The 19,171-nt window shown below is 42.2% G+C and overlaps 1 protein-coding gene across 6 annotated transcripts in view; it reads left to right on the top strand.

The window, feature by feature from the left end:
* STARD9 (StAR related lipid transfer domain containing 9) overlaps positions 1-19,171 on the top strand; it is a 244,368-nt gene that overhangs the window by 61,130 nt on the left and 164,067 nt on the right. Inside the window, exon 1 of one of the 6 annotated variants that reach the window (XM_073348595.1) lies at positions 19,099-19,162. The exons of the other annotated variants lie outside the window; for them this stretch is intronic. The gene's annotated coding sequence lies outside the window, so the exon portion shown is untranslated. Of the gene's footprint in view, positions 1-19,098; positions 19,163-19,171 lie in introns of those variants that run through there. 6 annotated transcript variants of the gene reach the window in all.

Raw genomic sequence — 19,171 nt, 5'->3', positions numbered from 1 at the left:
TAACAAAAAAAGAAATACAGAACTGTTAAGATCCTAGATTATAAACAGAACACATGTCCAGACTTAAATCACAGGAAAGTATGTTGCACAATAGAGTTGAAAACCAGTCCTCCTTTTAACTGAGCTGTCAAGACCTGAATCAAGGGATATGGCTTTCTCTTGAAAAAGCTGATGAATGACCAAAGTGGAAAGCAGTACATGGCAAACAACTCACTGCTCTGCTGACTTGCTAGTGATGTCTTCAACTGTTGCATGAAAAACACGCGAGCTTGAATCGTAAACTTGGTAAATAAAAAGATTTTCATTTCACCTTGATGACATAAGTATTTGTAACTTTTTAAAAGGGTCACCAACTTAAATTATGCTGCAAACAAAAACGTTTTTTACATCTGCTGTTGTTAATACCTTAAATTATTAAAATTGAAAAGTACTTTTTTATTTTGTATATTTCTTTAAGTTTAGACAATGAAATCAATGAAGTTCCGTTTCATTTTGGCTTACAGGCAGGTTAACCTTTAGTCAGGTTTTCTGCACTGTTTGGGTTATTACACTCTGCAGAGGAATGTTTATTAACAACTTTTTACTGGAATTAAAAAAAAATTTATTGAACGCTTCTGTTTGTTTTAGCTTGCTATTTTACATTTTGGGCCAAGTTTAGGTTAGGCTGACACTATTCTCCATATTCATTCTGTTTAATGATTTGAGATTTTAATCAATTGTGTTAATTTTAAAAACGCTTTTGAATTTGCTCTTGGTACTGAGGGGTTAGGGAAGGGAAGCAGAAGATGTTAGATTTTTTAGTAGCTCATATTTGAAGGAAGTGAATACTCCATCTATGACCCAGAAAAATCAAGTGTCTAGATTTCCAGTTGTTTGCATCTGTAAGGGTGAGGTAATTTATCTTGGTTTGTAATAGTCAAGCCAGAACTGGAGCATTGGCAGGAAACTACAAAGGGTAGTCTAGGGCAGCCTAATCTATAGGCTTGTTCTGCAGACTGTAGTGGTTGTATTCATGAAGTTTGCTCAGTTTTTAAGACATTCTCCCATTTTCTTTATAGGGCATGTTTCTCCATCTGGCCTTTTTTACATTGGAGTAAATGTTTTAAGTGTGACCACTGTTGATCACCGTGTAGTGTGACAGCTTCCCTCTTCTTTCTTAAATTATATGGAAAAATAGGAATCTAAAGCTAGTAATAAAATTAACTTACTCTGATTTTTGTCTGAGTGTTGTTTATCAAAATAGTTACTTTCTATAGCTCCTTCACTCTATTGGCACAGTGTGGGTATGCCAAAGAGTAGAACCTGATGTGTGCATTTGAGTTCTTGTCAAGTATGTGCAGCACCCTCAAGAAGCCCATTCAGACTAAACAATGCCAAATACAGAAAATTCCCTTCCAGCAGTGTGAGCTGGAGCGAATTTGTTTCTACTCCAAATAGACAAAAACTGTGCTACAACAATTAAATTTAAAAATGGAAACACTGTCTCATAGGACTTCCTTACTGTTATTTTTTAAGACTTGTTTACATGACAGGGGTTTTTTTTAGTATCCTCTCCTCTCCTTTTTCTACATCTTGCATATCTTGTTTCTTAAAGCAGTGCCAGCTGATCTCATTTGAAGGGGAGAAGCCAGTTTGTAACTATGTATATTTTATAGGGTTAAGAGGTGGTTTCCAGTGTGCTGATCTTTTAGATCTGATAACCTAGTAGCTAGAGTGCCAACTTGCATCATCTGAGTAAGAAAAAAATAACCATTGACAACTGAAGTACAAAAAGCTAAAATGGAGTTATTAGTTTGATGATATGCTGAATGGCGCCACACTGTTGCTTGAGGATTACAGATTGTTCAGATATTTATCCTTTGAAAATATCTGAACAGTTTGGATTAGTACATTTTTTGTAACCAAGTCAAGGAATTTATTAGTTTTTCCAACAAAAGTAGCACACAGTGATTTAATTATAACTGAGCTAACTAAAAATAAAACACCATATGTTTATTTAGTTTTATATATGCTTGCTTATTTTTATTAATAAAATATATAAAAAGTCCATCAAAATTGCAACAGGGTCATGGAACTCTTCCCTGAGTTATGATCTATGGGTTTGTCTCTAGCTGATGGTGAGGCATGTTTCCTTTTTTTTTTCTTTCTTCACTTTGTGAAAATTAACATGAACATTTATAATGGAATTTGAGGAATTATGAATTTTTTAACATTTGATTTATGGAGCTGGTTTGCTCTGTCACATGGCAAAAAGCCAGTTATCGATCCCATAAGTCATTTAAATCCAATCTTTCCCCTTTATAAAAATAAACACAATTGCTTGAGACGTTTTTGAAAAGTATTCTATTTGTGGAGGTTATTACTGACATCATTTTCCTGTTACTGTAACTTGTAGAAGGTCATATTGCTACCCTAATTTCAGCCTAAATTTTTACAGAAGAAGCAGTTTGCTTTCAGTAAGTTTCTCACCATTATTATTGTTTACCGAATACATCAGCGGACCAGCAGTGACTTTTTAAAAATTGATCAAAATTTTGACTCTCACCTCTCACTGAGTATGTTGCACATAAGTTCATTGCTTCTTTGAAATGTCTGCCTTTTGTGAGGCAGGTTAATTTAGTGCACCAGTGAGATGTCCTGAAATTCTCATTGTATCAGGTGCTTGAAAATCTATTAGGGCTGGTCCCTGCAAAATGCCAACTTGTTACAGTTTAAGCAAAGTAGAAGTATTATTTACCATGGAGTTAAAAAAAATCCTGATTGCTCACATGATTCCCTGGGATCTGCAAACTTGGTTTTCAACACTGTCTTTAAAGATCTACTACATTTTTCTTCCATGATGAAGTTCTGAGATTTTTGGCTTATAGTTGGGTATGATACTTTGAGATATTCTGACACACACACCCAGTTTTTTCCAAGAGACTAGCTATTGTAGTTAAAACACTTGGCTCTTTTCCCTTTTGTAATTCCAATAATCTGCTTTTAAAGATGTAATTGAATCAGGAAGGAAAAGATCAGCTATCTCATAGTTTTTTAAAACTCATACTACCGAGACTGGATACACTACTTAGTATCAACCAAGGCGACCATTTCTGCTGGTGCTGGTGGGTGCACGTGCCCACCCCGTCCTTGCCCCGACTCTGCCCCTACCCCGCCCCATTGCAGCCCCTTCCCCAAAGTCTCTCCCCCAACTCTGCCCCCTCCCTGCCCCTATTGGACTCCTTCCCTAGATCCCCGCCCCACCTCTTCCTTGCCTCCTTCCCTGAGCGCGCTGTGTTCCCGCTCCTCCCCCCTCCCTCCCACAGCATGTTACGCCGCGAAACAGTTGTTTCATGATGGCAAGCGCTGGGAGGAGAAGTGGGGACAGCGCGCTCCGGGGAGGAGGTGGAGGTGAGCTGGGGCTGTGTGGGGAGCTGCCAGTGGGTGCAGAGCACCCACCAGTTTTTCCCAGTAGGTTCAGCCCCGGAGCACCCACAGAGTCAATGCATGTGGTATCAACCATCCTATTAAATTGGCCAAGAATTATTTCAATACATGTTAATACAATGGAAAATGAGAGGATGTAGACTACAGAAGTTATTCATACACTGCTGGCTTACTAGTAACCAAGACCACAGTAAAGATAGAGCAATGCCTCATAATATGGCAAGACAGTGGGAAAATATAATTATCCAACAAATGTTTACAAAACATGTTTACAAAGTTAAAGTAAACATTCAAATTTTGTGGGTATTTTAATGGAAAAAAAGCAGCCTAAACATCTTAAGGCTAGGCAAAGGCCTCAGTGGGAAAAAATAAGTGTCCCACTTGCTCTCAAATCCTTACTCTTCACATTAAATGTCTATACGTTTTTGATGTCGGATTGGACACATTCCATCCTGGATTCCATGTCTTCGAGGCACCATTCCAAAAATGTATTGATACTCATTGCAGAAGAAAATACAAACATGTGTTCATCATATAAATACTTAAGTTTTGCATGACAGAGAAGGCCGTGTTCCAAAGCCAAACACCAGTGTGTTTCTTAGTATCTTGAAAACTCTTTTTAAAAAAAAAAAAACCACAAAAGTCATACAAGAGTCACTATAAATCTGGATTTAGATCCACTGGAAGAAATTTTGGGGACCTTGCCTCCTTGGAAGATTTTTAATTCTCGTGTCTAAAGTGGAAAAAGGACAATAGATGAGTTTTGTGCCCCTTTTTGACTGTCCATTTTCTATAAGTAAAGGTGCCCTTTTAATTTTAGCCTCAGATGATTTGGGCAATTTTGTAATCCCGATTTTCAAAAGTGACATCTGTGTCAGGTAAGTGTTCTAAATGTATAAAGCCAAATTAATTCCCTGGTTCCACCAAAACCATCCTTGGCCTATGGAAAAAGCTTCTGCTGGCATTCACTTGAGAATTACTTCTTTTTAGCCAGTTGGACTGAATATAAGTAAAGTGTCCTGAATACCAAGTTCTGTATCAGTGCTTTTGTGTCCTGCAGCAATGCGAGAGTGCACTTGCAATCAAGAAATTCCATTTGTTCACTTAGGTCCAACTTGTGTGGTAAATTTTGTGAAGCTTTGATTCTTTTAATTTCAGTGGAAGTCAAAAGGCTAAAACTCTTGCCTTTGCTTTGAAAAGGTTCCCAAAACCTTGCTTCAATTTTTGTTCTGTTTCTTCAATTTAATTTTTACTTTTCCAGTAGTACTGTTAACGAATCCACATCCTTTCATCAAGACCAGTTTGATGTGAGAAGATCAGTTATGCTTAGACTCTGGTTTGTGTTCCAAGTTTTCATTGAATTTTGTAGTCCTTCATTTCAGACTCAGCAGAGATCTAGGCATCCTTTTTATAATGGAGCATCATACAGACTTGCAGTATGTTTAGATTCAGAAGGATGTCTTTATGTATACAATACAATTCATTTTTTAGCCTTTCCTTTTAAAGAGGAGTAGCTCAGCAGTGTATCATTAGGCCTTATTGAATTAGTCATGTGTTTTTTTTAATTAATTTGCAGAAAGAACAGCAATAGAAGCCTGTATTTGCCCAATTTTAATTGTTTATACACAAAGTTATATAGTTTTGGGGTGATTTATCCTCCGTTCTTTGGATATGAATTATATACATGAATTACATTCAGCAGTGAAAATATGTTTACAGCTCTAATGTTCATGTGAACTTCCTTGCATGGTTTCCCTTCATTATTTAGGCAGGTGAATTAAATGTGCCAGGGCAAAATGTATTTATAATGCACCAAAACCAAACAAACAAAGCCCTAGGAAACCCAGGGATAAAAAAACTACAAAGAAGAACTGAAAAAAATAGATGATAACCTAAATTAATAGGCATCAGGGAAGAGGAGGTACATATGAAATCTTTAGGGTCAGTTCCTGCAGTCACAATTCAGCTTAAAATTACAATGATGACATTAGGCCTTTTGCATGCATAAATGCTGAGTTCTTAAAAGTTGCTTATCAGGATAATCTCATGTGATGAAGTACCTTGCTTTCATACATCTTTATCGTGTAATAAAGTTTTAAAAGAAAAGGTAAAAATATAATTGTTATTTTTTTCACTGCCTGTTGTTCACTTTTGCCTGATCTTGTTTTGGGGGTACCCTCTATTGTACTGTTTAAAACTGTTATCTCAGATACATCAGTACAATGACTGATCCAATTGTCACATGGGTGAGTGCCAAATAACAAAGCAATCAAGGCAATTAGGAGAGAAATCCAAGATACACAAAACCCACATGATCAAGCAGTCATTTCACAGGCAAAATAATTAATCTAGTCTTTGTATGGCAATGTATTTAAGGTATTTTACAATAACACTGAGTAATACAAAAGAGACTTAGTGTCCGGTTACTTATGTATAAAAGGGAGACAAACATATTAAGAGGCAATTTTAAAAGGCACAGAGGGGAGTTGGGGCGTAACTTTTCTGTCTTCAAGAAAATTCCTTTAAAAGTCTGCTGATAATATTTTGATTAACTGGACCAAGAGGTAGTTACTGTATGCCTGAAAGTAAGAAAGGTTAAAAATGTCCTTTTAGATGTCTCTAAGATTCTCCTGCATATATGTGAATAGGAGTTTCCAGGCACATTAGCTAGTCAGAATTCAAGATAAGCAATGACATAGGATTTGATTTAGCTTTAATGATTGGCTGACATCAGCATCTGCTCTCATTCATGTTTGGGAAAATGGCCCCTGGAAGGAGATTTTTGCCTCAAAAATGTGCTTTTAATATGTGCAAAGTATTATATTCTAGATCTGTTTATGGATTGGCATTTTTCAAACTGGGGTCTGTGGACCCCTGGGGGTCCCTGAGGGTACTCCAGGGGGTCTGCGGGCCTCGCTGATCCAAGTCCTCCCCCTCCCGCAACTTGTCCTCCTCCCTCTATCTCCCGGAGGCTACTGGAGCCAAACTGGGAGATTTTAGGGGCTAAAAGTCTGGTGGCGCAGCGGGGCTAAGGCAGGCTCCCTACCTGTCTGGGCTGCACGCCGCTCCTGGAAGTGGCTGGCACATCCCTTCGGCTCTGGGGGGACAGGGGTCTGCGTGTGCTACCTGTACCCCAAGTGCTGACTCTGCAGCTCCCATTGGCCAGGAACTGCAGCCAATGGAAGCTGCAAGGGCAGCACATTGAGGCACCCTGGCCTCCCTGCCTAGGAGCCGCTGCCAGAGATATGTGCCGGTCACTTTTGGGAGCCGCCCAAGGTAAGTGCTGCCTGGCTGGAGCCCATATCCCTCACCCCCTCCTGCGCATCTGCCCCAGCATCAGCACCCAAACTCCCTCCCAGAGCCCTCACCCCATCCTGCACCCTAACCCCCTACCTGCTGAGAGTGAGTGAGGGTGGGGGAGACTGAGTGATGGAGGGAGATGGGAAGGGTGGGGCCTTGGAGGAAGGGGCTGAGCGGGGGTGCGGGAAGGGGCTGAGTGGGGGTGTTGGGGGGTCCCCAAAAATTTTTAAATCAAAATGGGGGTCCTCAGGTTGCTAAAGTTTGAGAACCGCTGTTATAGATGATAAAACTGATTGATTGAAAAAATCGTCCAGTTGATGACAGTTTCAAGTAACATTCATTGGGCCAAGTTCTTTTTAGTAACATCAGTTCCAATGGAGTTACTATGAATTTACTCAAGAATGGATGTCTTTACAAGCTATGCTCTAGCTCAACCAGAAGTTATGGGTTTCATGTAGGAAATTACTTGGTGAAATTCTGTGGCCTGTGCCGTGCATGAAGTCAAGACTAGATGATCACAATGGTCCCTTCTGGTCTTCAGATTAATGGATCTATGAATACCCTGGTGTAACTGAATGTAGAATTAGTTACTTTGTGTCTTGATTTTCCAGTTACCCTTCTATCTTAGGGAGCTGCTTTTTTTTTTTTTTTTTTTTTTTTTTTTAACACGTATGCCAGTGTGTTTAACAGTAGAGAGCGATAGTTCAACTGTGAGATAAATTTAACAGGAAGGAATGTTCTTGCAAGCAGCAGCTACTATTATACTTGCTTGGTGAACATCTTGTGAGCATGTGTGAGAATGAGAAGAAAAGAGAAACAAATTTTAACAGAAATATAAGAAAAGGGCAAAAAACAGTTTAAGAAGTTGGAGAGAGGCTAGCATGCAAATCAAGGGGGAAGAGGCAACATAAATTAAGAAGGGAGCAAATTCATCTCAGGTGTAACTACTTACTTCAGTAGTTACAAGTTATGAAATTGGCCCTGTATTCTGAACACAAAGTGCTGGATTTCAGCTGCATAAGTTCTATTAATAAGGACTTCTTTGTCTTTAAACCTTGTATGTTGAGTTGAGAATATACTCCGTAAATCGAGTTAAAAGCAAAAGTTATCTTTACTGGTCAAAGTTTCCCCCAAAATATTGTACAGTTATGACAACTGTTGTGATGTGTTCAAACCTCTTTTGTTAGAAGTTTCAACAAATATCAGCCACTGATTTTAGGGAATTCTAACACAAACAAGATAGGTTTCCTATTCAGCAATGTTCCCCCCTCAAAAATAGTCATTATTTGTAATATGTTCTTCACAAAATAGTTATTTTATAATCCTGGATATAATCCTGTGGGGTTTTTTTCCATGAAAACATAAGATTAAAGTTTGTAAAGAGCCATTTTATTTGGACTATATTTGATGTGAATTAATAGCCAATAAAGAAATAAATCCACTTGTGAACTGTAAATCTGTTTGAAAAGAGAAACAAGATATTTAACTTATGCTTTCACTTTTGAATAATATTTAGCAACACAGTTACAAACGTATTTGCCAGGGCTGTTATCACTCACTAAACTTACACCATCTGAACCACTTGACTTGAACCTATTGTTGCTATCTGATGAACCTTGCCTCTCATACTACAGAATTAGGAGAGATTCTTAGGTCTTGTAGTGGTAGTTTATTGGAACAACGTATCTGAAGAGAAGTGACACTAAAGAGAGGTGTTTTTTTAATACGTTTCTGTGGTAACTGTCTGAAGGTGAGTTTTTGTCCGTTCAAAGTTAACATGCAAAGTGTTCATAGTCTACGCAAGCTAAGGATAATTCACTAAATTGGAACTCTGACACATGGCACGCTTAATTGAACACTTGTTTTCTACATTAAAAAAGACCCCTTTTTAAAAAAATTTTTGGGTAATGGGTAAAAACTAGCTGTTTATAGTGACAAACACAGGTTACTTATAGAAAAGAACACTGGTGCGTTTATATTTCACTTGAGAAATTACTAATATTTATTTTTATATAATTTATACAGTAGCTAAATGGTGCTGGTCATTTTTTATGCAACATTGGAAGGAAATGACCACTGCCGCAGAGTCTATAATCTAAGGAGAGACCAACCATTACAGACTAAAGAAACATAGAGGAATATGAGAAGAATTGTGTCCAGAGGCTTATGGGCTGGTATTTCTTAAACTTTAAATTTAATTTTTAAAAATAAATATTATGAGTCAGAGCAAGCGTAAAAGTGAGGGGTAAGCTGGTGGGAAAGGAGGTCAGAACATAAGCCAAAAGGGAAAAGATGGAAGGACAGAAAGGAATACAATGAATAAGAGTGGGCAATGATGGTTGTGGGTAGGACACTGGGAAGGTATGCATGGTGCCTGACATGACGTAGAGTATACAGGTCCCAGAATATTAGAGAGAGAGAAGGTGGATGAGGTAATACCTTTTATTGGACCAGCTTCTGTTGGTGAGAGAAACAAGCGTTTGAGCTTACTGTAACCTCAAAAGCTTGTCTCTCTCACCAACAGAAGGTTTGTCCAATAAAATATATTACCTCATTCATCTTGTCCTATGATGTACAGTATAAGATGAAAATCCAAAGCATTAATTAGATTCTGCCCCAACAGTCAGCTGTGAGTGCTGCCCAAAACACAAATTTTATATTCCCCTGCAAAAAAAGAATGTTGACTAATAAGGCTCTATTTTTGTAGTGATCCACGCTTCAACACATTAGTTAACGTTTTTATATAGTACCATAAGCGTGCTTGGTGCTTTTCATAACAAAGACACAGTCCTTGTGCTGACTTACCTACCATCTTAACAGTATAATTCATATAGTTTGTAAAGAAATGTAGTTTTTGCAAGTAAGAAGAACAGTGGCTTAGACACTTAGGGTACTGAATCACCCCAGTTAACACTCTCATCTTGAGGGCCCACGTGTCTGCAGGTCTAGGGGGAGAGAGAGAGGTTCTGGTTTCTGGTAGGTAGGGCTAGCTTGGGACTCTTGGAAGGAACTAGGCCCATCCAGTTGGCACCAATTTCTCCTTCCATCTCAACTTGTGGCCCTGACATGACCCAACCTCCAAGACCAGGAACTAGCAGAGGGAAGGTATTGGGATCTGAAACTGGGAAGGAACCACGTGAAGGCAGCAGATTCTCCAGGCACAGATACAAGCACAGAGGTTTGTGCGGAATAAGCTTGAGTGTGAGTTTAAAGCGCAATAGCTATTTGACCCTAACTACCCATGTGGACACTTTTATGCTGCACTAAAAGTATCTTTGTGTGCTTTAGCTTAGTTCACTTTCTGACTGCTTGGGAGGCATGATCTGTTGTTCAGTGGGAGGTCGTATAAAGGTTAAGTTGGTGGGAGAGGACTTGTTCAGAAAAGGGAAAGAACAATGAAGGGTGGAGAAATAGGGGTCTTGCTGTGAAGGGAGGAGGGGAGAGAGAGACAAGATTATTCTTTCTAAATGCTGTGAGAAACAGTGCAAATTAAAAATTCAATCCACACTCTTGAGTGACGTAGTTATACCGACCTAACTCCTATATGATCTAACAGAAGGGCTTCTCCCATCAACATAGCTACAGACTCTTGGGGGGAGAGAGTACCTACACCCACGGGGAAGCTTTCCTGTGGATGCAGGTAGCATCTTCACTGAAGTGCTATAGTGGTGCAGCTGTGCTGCTACACGGTTGTAAGTATAAACAAACCATTAGTTAAACTGATGCAAATCCCTAATGTAAACACACTTAGCCCTGGTCTACACTAGGAGTTTAGGTCGAATTTAGCAGCATTAAATCAATGTAAACCTGCACCCGTCCACACGATGAAGCCCTTTTTTTCGACTAAAAGGGCTCTTAAAATCGATTTCTTTATTCCACCCCTGACAAGTGGATTAGCGCTTAAATCGGCCTTGCGGGGTCGAATTTGGGGTACTGTGGACACAATTGGACGGTATTGGCCTCTGGGAGCTATCCCAGAGTGCTCCATGGTGACCGCTCTGGACAGCACTCTCAACTCAGATGCACTGGCCAGGTAGACAGGAAAAGAACTGCGAACTTTTGAATCTCATTTCCTGTTTGGCCAGCTTGGCAAGCTGCTGGTGGCCATGCAGAGCTCATCAGCAGAGGTGACCATGATGGAGTCCCAGAATCGCAAAAGAGCTCCAGCATGGACCGAACGGGAGATACGGGATCTGATCGCTGTATGGGAGAGGAATCCGTGCTATCAGAACTCCGTTCCAGTTTTCGAAATGCCAGAACCTTTGTGAAAATCTCCCTGGGCATGAAGGACAGAGGCCATAACAGGGACCCGAAGCAGTGCCGTGTGAAACTGAAGGAGCTGAGGCAAGCCTACCAGACAACCAGAGAGGCGAACGGCCGCTCCGGGTCAGAGCCCCAAACATGCCTCTTCTATGATGAGCTGCATGCCATTTTACGGGGGTTCAGCCACCACTACCCCAGCCGTGTTGTTTGACTCCTTCAATGGAGATGGAGGCAACATGGAAGCAGGTTTTGGGGACGAAGAAGATAGCTCCCAGCAAGTAAGCGGAGAAACCAGTTTTCCCGACAGCCAGGAACTGTTTCTCACCCTGGACCTGGAGCCAGTACCCCCCGAACCCACCCAAGGCTGCCTCCTGGACCCAGCAGGCGGAGAAGGGACCTCCGGTGAGTGTACCTTTTAAAATACTATACATGGTTTAAAAGCCAGCATGTGAGGATTAATTTGCCCTGGCATTTGCGACTCTCCTGGATGTACTCCCAAAGCCTTTGCAAAAGGTTTCTGGGGAGGGCAGCCTTATTGCGTCCTCCATGGTAGGACACTTTACCACTCCAGGCCAGTAACACGTACTTGGGAATCATTGTACAACAAAGCATTGCAGTGTATGTTTGCTGGTGTTCAAACAACGTCCGTTCTTTATCTCTCTGTGTTATCCTCAGGAGAGTGAGATATCATTCATGGTCACCTGGTTGAAATAGGGTGCTTTTCTTCAGGGGACACTCAGAGGTGCCCGTTCCTGCTGGGCTGTTTGCCTGTGGCTGAACAGAAATGTTCCCCTCTGTTAGCCACGGGGAGGGGGGGTAGCCACACGGTGGGGGGAGGCAAAATGCGACCTTGTAACGAAAGCGCATGTGCTATGTATGTAATGTTAACAGCAAGGTTTACCCTGAAAGAGTGTAGCCACTGTTTTATAAAATGTGTCTTTTTAAATACCCTTTTTTTCTCCACCAGCTGCATGTGTTTCAATGATCACAGGATCTTTTCCTTCCCAGAGGCTAGTGAAGATTAGAAAGGAAAAAAAAAAACATTCGTGATGAAATGTTCTCTGAGCTCATGCTGTCCTCCCACACTGACAGAGCACAGACGAATGCGTGTAGGCAAATAATGTCAGAGTGCAGGAAAGCACAAAATGACCAGGAGGAGAGGTGGAGGGCTGAAGACAGGGCTAAAGCTCAAATGTGGCGGCAGCGTGATGAGAGGAGGCAGGATTCAATGCTGAGGCTGCTGGAGGATCAAACCAGTATGCTCCAGTGTATGGTTGAGCTGCAGAAAAGGCAGCTGGAGCACAGACTCCCACTACAGCCCCTGTGTAACCAACCGCCCTCCTCCCCAAGTTCCATAGCCTCCTCACCCAGACGCCCAAGAACGCGGTGGGGGGGCCTCCGGCCAACCAGCCACTCCACCACAGAGGATTGCCCAAAAAACAGAAGGCTGGCATTCAATAAATTTTAAAGTTGTAAACTTTTAAAGTGCTGTGTGGCATTTTCCTTCCCTCCTCCACCACCCCTCCTGGGCTACCTTGGTAGTCATCCCCCTATTTGTGTGATGAGTGAATAAAGAATGCATGAATGTGAAGCAACAATGACTTTATTGCCTCTGCAAGCGGTGATCGAAGGGAGGAGGGGAGGGTGGTTAGCTTACAGGGAAGTAGAGTGAACCAAGGGGCTGAGGGTTTCATCAAGGAAAAACAAAGAGAACTTTCACACCATAGCCTGTCCAGTCATGAAACTGGTTTTCAAAGCTTCTCTGATGCGTACCGCGCCCTCCTGTGTTCTTCTAACTGCCCTGGTGTCTGGCTGCGCGTAACCAGCAACCAGGTGATTTGCCTCAACCTCCCACCCCGCCATAAACGTCTCTCCCTTACTCTCACAGATATTGTGGAGCGCACAGCAAGCAGTAATAACAGTGGGAATATTGGTTTCGCTGAGGTCTAAGCGAGTCAGTAAACTGCGCCAGCGCACCTTGAAACATCCAAATACACATTCTACCACCATTCTGCACTTGCTCAGCCTGTAGTTGAACAGCTCCTGACTACTGTCCAGGCTCCCTGTGAACCGCTTCATGAGCCATGGCATTAAGGGGTAGGCTGGGTCCCCAAGGATAACTATAGGCATTTCAACATCCCCAACAGTTGGGGGCTGGGAATAAAGTCCCTTCCTGCAGCTTTTGAAACAGACCAGAGTTCCTGAAGATGCGAGCGTCATGTACCTTTCCCGGCCATCCCACGTTGATGTTGGTGAAACGTCCCTTGTGATCCACCAGAGCTTGCAGCACTATTGAAAAGTACCCCTTGCGGTTTATGTACTTGGCAGCTTGGTGCTCTGGTGCCAAGATAGGGATATGGATTCCGTCTGTGGCCCCACCACAGTTAGGGAATCCCATTGCAGCAAAGCCATCCACTATGACCTGCACATTTCCCAGGGTCACTACCCTTGATATCAGCAGATCTTTGATTGTGTGGGTTACTTGCATCACAGCAGCCCCCACAGTAGATTTGCCCACTCCAAATTGATTCCCAACTGACCGGTAGCTGTCTGGCGTTGCAAGCTTCCACAGAGCTATCGCCACTCGCTTCTCAACTGTGAGGGTTGCTCTCATCTTGGTATTCATGCGCTTCAGAGCAGGGGAAAGCAAGTCACAAAGTTCCATAAAAGTGCCCTTACGCAAGCGAAAGTTTCGCAGCCACTGGGATTCATCCCAGACCCACAACACTATGCGGTCCCACCAGTCTGTGCTTGTTTCCCGAGCCCAGAATCGGCGTTCCACAGCATGAACCTGCCCCATTAGCACCATGATGCATGCATTGGCAGGGCCCATGCTTTGAGAGAAATCTGTGTCCATGTCTTGATCGCTCACGTGACCGCGCTGACGTCGCCTCCTTGCCCGGTATCACTCTGCCAGGTTCTGGTGCTGCATATACTGCTGGATAATGGGTGTGGTGTTTAATGTGCTCCTAATTGCCAAAGTGAGCTGAGCGGCCTCCATGCTTGCCTTGGTATGGCATCCGCACAGAAAAAAGGCGCGGAACGATTGTCTGCCATTGCTCTGATGGAGGGAGGGGTGACTGATGACATGGCTTACAGGGTTGGCTTACAGGGAATTAAAATCAACAAGGGGATGGCTTTACATCAATGAGTATTTCAGGCAGGGCTTCACGGAGGGTTCCAATAAGAAATGGTGCACCTAAGTAATTGTTCTTATTGGAACAAGCAGGTTGGTCTGGCCTCTGATTGATACATGGCTAGATTTACCTCGCTGCACCTTCTCTGTGAGTTACTGCAGTGTGACCTAGAGGAAGGAGTCCCCTAGAGGGGGGAGGGGAGGAAGCAAATGAGTACAAAACAAATCTGGTCTATTTCTTGTTTTGATCCACGCCATCTATCTTTTACATCTTTGGCTGGCAGTAGACGGTGCAGAAGGACTGCAAGCCATCCACATCTCATGGCTGCTCAGCAGAAGATGGTGCAGTAGGACTGCTAGCCATCCTCATCTCTTGCCTGCCTGGCAGAAGATGATACAGTAGGACTGCTAGCAATCCGTATTGCCTGCCTGCTCACCATAAGATGGTTTAATTGGACTTACTGCAGGACTAAAGAGAATGACCTGGTCAAGTCACTTCTAATGTAGTCCCTGCGCCCATGTCTGCCCAGGTGCTCCTGGCCGACGTGGCCAGGAGCACCTCGGACATGATGATGACGGCTATCAGTCCTAGTGCACCGTCTGCTGCCACAAGGCAAGGGGTTGCTGCTGCTGTGTAGCAATGCAGTACCATGTCTGCCAGCACCCAGGAGACGGTTATGTGAGCAGGCTCCATGCTTGCCGTGGTATGGCGTCTGCACAGGTAACTCAAGAAAAAAAGGGGCGAAATGATTGTCTGCTGCTGCTTTCACGGAGGGAGGGAGGGAAGGGGGGCCTGACTATATGTACCCAGAACCACCCGCAACAATGTTTTAGCCCCACCAGGCATTGGAATCTCAACCCAGAATTCCAATGGACAGCGGAGACTTCAGGAACTGTGGGTTAGCTACCCACAGTGCAACACTCCGGAAGTTGACGCTTGCCTCAGTGCTGTGGAAGCACTCCGCCGAGTTAATGCACTTAATGCGCTTAGAGCATTTTCTGTGGGGACACACACACTCGTATATATAAAAACAATTTCTAAAAAACCGACTTCTATAAATTCGACCTAATTTCATAGCGTAGACATACCCTCATAGTGCTTAAACAAGGTTTAAATAGATTTAAGCCACAATGATATAGCTTTCCAGCATAGACAAGGACTATTACTTATAACTGTCTCTCACAGCAGGTGGTTAATGAAGCTCTGTGGCTCTGTTTCTGGTTGTATGCTAAGTTAACAGTTAAGAAGACTAGTGCCTGCTTTAAGCCTTCGTATGTAATATAGTTTGTGCGCGTTAGGTTGTCCTTGTGTTTTCTTAAGGGCTGCATAACTCCTGTTGCAGTCTTACTTCCTGTTTCTTGGGAACAGTACAACTTCAGACATAAGCTTTCATAGTGTGGATCACAAGATTTACCTGGTATGCAAATACTTAAAGGCTCACCCTGTTTTGTACACTCGAATAGGGCATGGAGGCTTTTGAGATGTTTAGATAATCAATTGTTATGCCAGTCAGTAAAACATCAACAACTCTTACTTCAGCTTTCAATCTTCAGATTTTGACAGGGCCTTGACATTGCTGTAGAAGCAGCACATTCAACCCCTAGGAAGGAGAATATCATTTTTGACCAACACTTTGAGGTCAGCGTAGAGTGAGCTCTTCCCCAGGTCATGTTCACCATTCCTTGTTTGGAAAGACAAATTTCCCCTGAGCTCGACCTCAAAATGGGGGTGGGCAAGAGCAGATACATAAGACGAAAAAGGTGTGTGTGTGGGGGAATCCCAGAAGATCTCTGTTCTTTTACCCCTCAACAAAAAAACAAACCAGATCCATATTTCCATTAGCAAGGATATGGAGGATTGCTAAATGTGATGGGCAAGAGTGGAAATGGGGTGTGCTTCCCCAATACTTTAACCCTTGGTCAGTGTATAACTTTAGTACAAAGAGTTAAACACATTTTGACCTTGAGATTGATCTATAGGCCCTGTCACATCAAGGAGCCCTCATTAATTTTCTACCATGATGACTCAGTCCAAGAATCACAAATATAATGGTTTGACTTGTGATTATGAATATTCAGATGTTTTTCCAAATAATTGTAACTTTTTAGGGAAAAAAATGGCCTAATTTGTATTGTGCTGATGTAATGAGTCTACAAACACAGGGCCAAATTCTTCCTTCAGTGCTCCACAGAAATAATGGGATTACAACAGAGCATCTTAGAGGAGAATTTGGTTTACAGACTTTTTTAGTCAGTGTGTTTAATAAATAGCCTGCCTGAGATTGATCACTGTGCTCTAAAGTAGAGGTAGCTAATAGTAAATCAAACGTTCTATCCTGCCTTGATCCCAGATCAGTTACTTCCAAGTGCTTCTTTAATTCGAACACTGTTGGAACTGTTGCTGAGCAATTAGACCTAAATACAGTGATTCTCAGTACAGAAAACACTCTGGTGAAATCCAGAACTAGTTTAGAACACAATAGGGATACATTTCGGATTGACCATTTTCTAAGGTGCAACAGCACTGTGGTTAAAGAAACAAAAACATGTCACAGTTGCCAAAGCACAGCAGCACCACCAGTCAGCAACTATTGCTATGTCAGAGTTTTGGGAGACTTGAAGTACTTTTCTATTAGTAAACTTTTGTTCCCTGAAGCACGTACAGGGCTCAGTTCTGTATTCCTTACTCTTGAGTAGTCCCCTTAAAGTCCATAGAACTGACTGTGCTAGATAAGAACTGCAGGATCAGGCCTATATTCTGGTTTGATATTTATTCAATTATTTTTAAAAGAGCATTGCCTTTTCCATAGAAACCAATGAGTTAAATAAAAAACAGATGTTGAAACACTACTACAAAGCAACTTCCAAGAATACTCTAACCCCAAACTAAATCCCTCTCGTTATATTTTCCCACAGCTCAAAGAGGGCCTCATGGGCAAAATACTGCCTATGATCTTATTTTATATTTCATATTTGTATGTGATTACAAGGAGCACATTTTTGAAAAGCCTCGTGGTGTCTGAGTACTTTTAGGAGAGAACAGTGATACAAGAGAATAGTTTCCCAGTGCCCTGAGAGAATATGAATTTGTAACTGCATTCTGCTGGGCAGAAAGAGAATATATTTTTAATAGAGGGAAGGATAATAATTAATAACATTTATACATCAGAGTTTTTAAAGACATCAACCTAATACATTCTATGCCTGAATAATTTACAATCTTTATTTAATAATAAAAAAAGTGCAAGATAGGAGACAGGACAGCAGTACAAGAGTGGGTGAAATCCTGGCCTCAAGTCACTGGTGTGATGGGGCAAGGCCAAATGGCTATAGGAAAGTAGTGAGAAACAGGTATGTTAGCCCCAAGCTAAATAAATCTCTGTTACCATGGTAACCAAATGGCAGTTGCTCCAGGTTAATCAAGACACCTGGGGCCAATTAAGATCCTTCCAGAAAGCAGTGGAGACAGGTTGATTGGGACACCTGAAGCCAATCAGGGGCTGGCTGAAACTAGTTAAAAGCCTCCCAGTTAGTCAGGTGGGGGGTATGTGTCAGGAGCTGTAGGATGAAGCCATGCTGCTGGAGAAACTGAACAGTACAAACCCTATCTGGCACAAGAAAGGAGGCCCTGAGGTAAGGGTGACGTAGATATTGAGGAAGTGGGGGCTGCTGTGGGGAAGTGGCCCAGGGAATCATACTCGTCCTGTTTCCAAAAAGTCAGCTACCAAGAGCTGCTACTATCAGGTTCCCTGGGCTGGAGCCTGGAGTAGAGGGTGGGCCAGGGCTCTCCCCTCTCCTTCCCTCTCCGACTAATCACTGAGACTGGGAGACAACAGAGACTCTGCGAGGGAGGATAGCTTCTCCTCCTCGGTCTTGTTGGCTTATGATGAAAATGGCTCAGTAGGCTGTGACCCTTGCCTCTAGAGAGAGAAGGACTACGTGGCGGGTCACAGTGAGCCTCTGAGGCTAGCATAATCTGCCAGGAAGTGCAGGACCCACTGAGACAAGGTCTGAGCTTTGTCACGCTGGGTAAAATGTCCATTGACTTCAGTGGCGCCAGGATTTCACCATCGAAGCATGAAGAAGACATGGAGCAGAGACTGGAAAAGGAGACTAAGGGAATGGAATATTGAACAAGAAAGGAAGGAAGAAAAAAATTAGGGCAGAGATTACAGAGGGCCTTGTAGGTGAGGATGAGGAGTTTGCATTTGATGTGGCAATGATTAAAAAAACATGCAGTTTCAGCCTATTGGGTGATGGCGACCTGTTCAGCATTGCTCTCTTGTCATTCATATTAAAGTGTCTGCCTGTGTTTTCACTGTGGTTGGTCAGTATATGTTGATAAATGTGTTATATATTATGAGGCAGGTCTGTCTTCCTATTTACATTGTACCATGTTTGAACCTTCCAGGATTTGTCATTCCTGACACAGAATACTTTTGTTAGACATGCTGCCACTGATCCACTAACAATGAACTGATATTTGACTTCTGGCTCAGATGGTTTATTATCAGAGAACACAAATAGCTAAGTTATCCTTGATTACTGAAATGTGTGAATAGTCTCAGCCTTCAGTGGAGTTGGAACTATATTGAATTTTCTGCTAAGAATTGGCACCTGTGGTTTGAACTGTAATATGACCTGCAAATTAAGGCTCAAGAGTTTATTTTTGTTAGCTCTGATTATTATTCTTGCTATTGGGGTAAATTTGTTTTGCCTACAGTATATTTGTTTTCTTTATCCACCATTGTTAAGTTTAATACATTTACCTGTCTGTGAAAGAAACAAAAGTTGGCTGAATCTTTTCAGCGAGTATGGTATGTAACTGTGTGTATATATACAGGTTAACTTTCTACATGAATAGAAAAGATTTTTGTACTTACAGTATTTTCTTTGAAAGACTTCAGCTGTACTGAGTTCATTTATCCTGTGCTGGAAGGCTTAGCAGTTGGCAGCCAGCACAGAGGGGACTCCATACCCCAGTGTACCCAGCAGAGGAGATGACCTCTCTTTACACTGCAGTGGAGTAGCGATTTGGTATGTTGG

This window comes from Lepidochelys kempii, chromosome 6 (assembly GCF_965140265.1).
Source record: "Lepidochelys kempii isolate rLepKem1 chromosome 6, rLepKem1.hap2, whole genome shotgun sequence".
NCBI lineage: Eukaryota > Metazoa > Chordata > Testudines > Cheloniidae > Lepidochelys > Lepidochelys kempii.
This window is presented reverse-complemented; position numbering and strand designations above follow the sequence as displayed.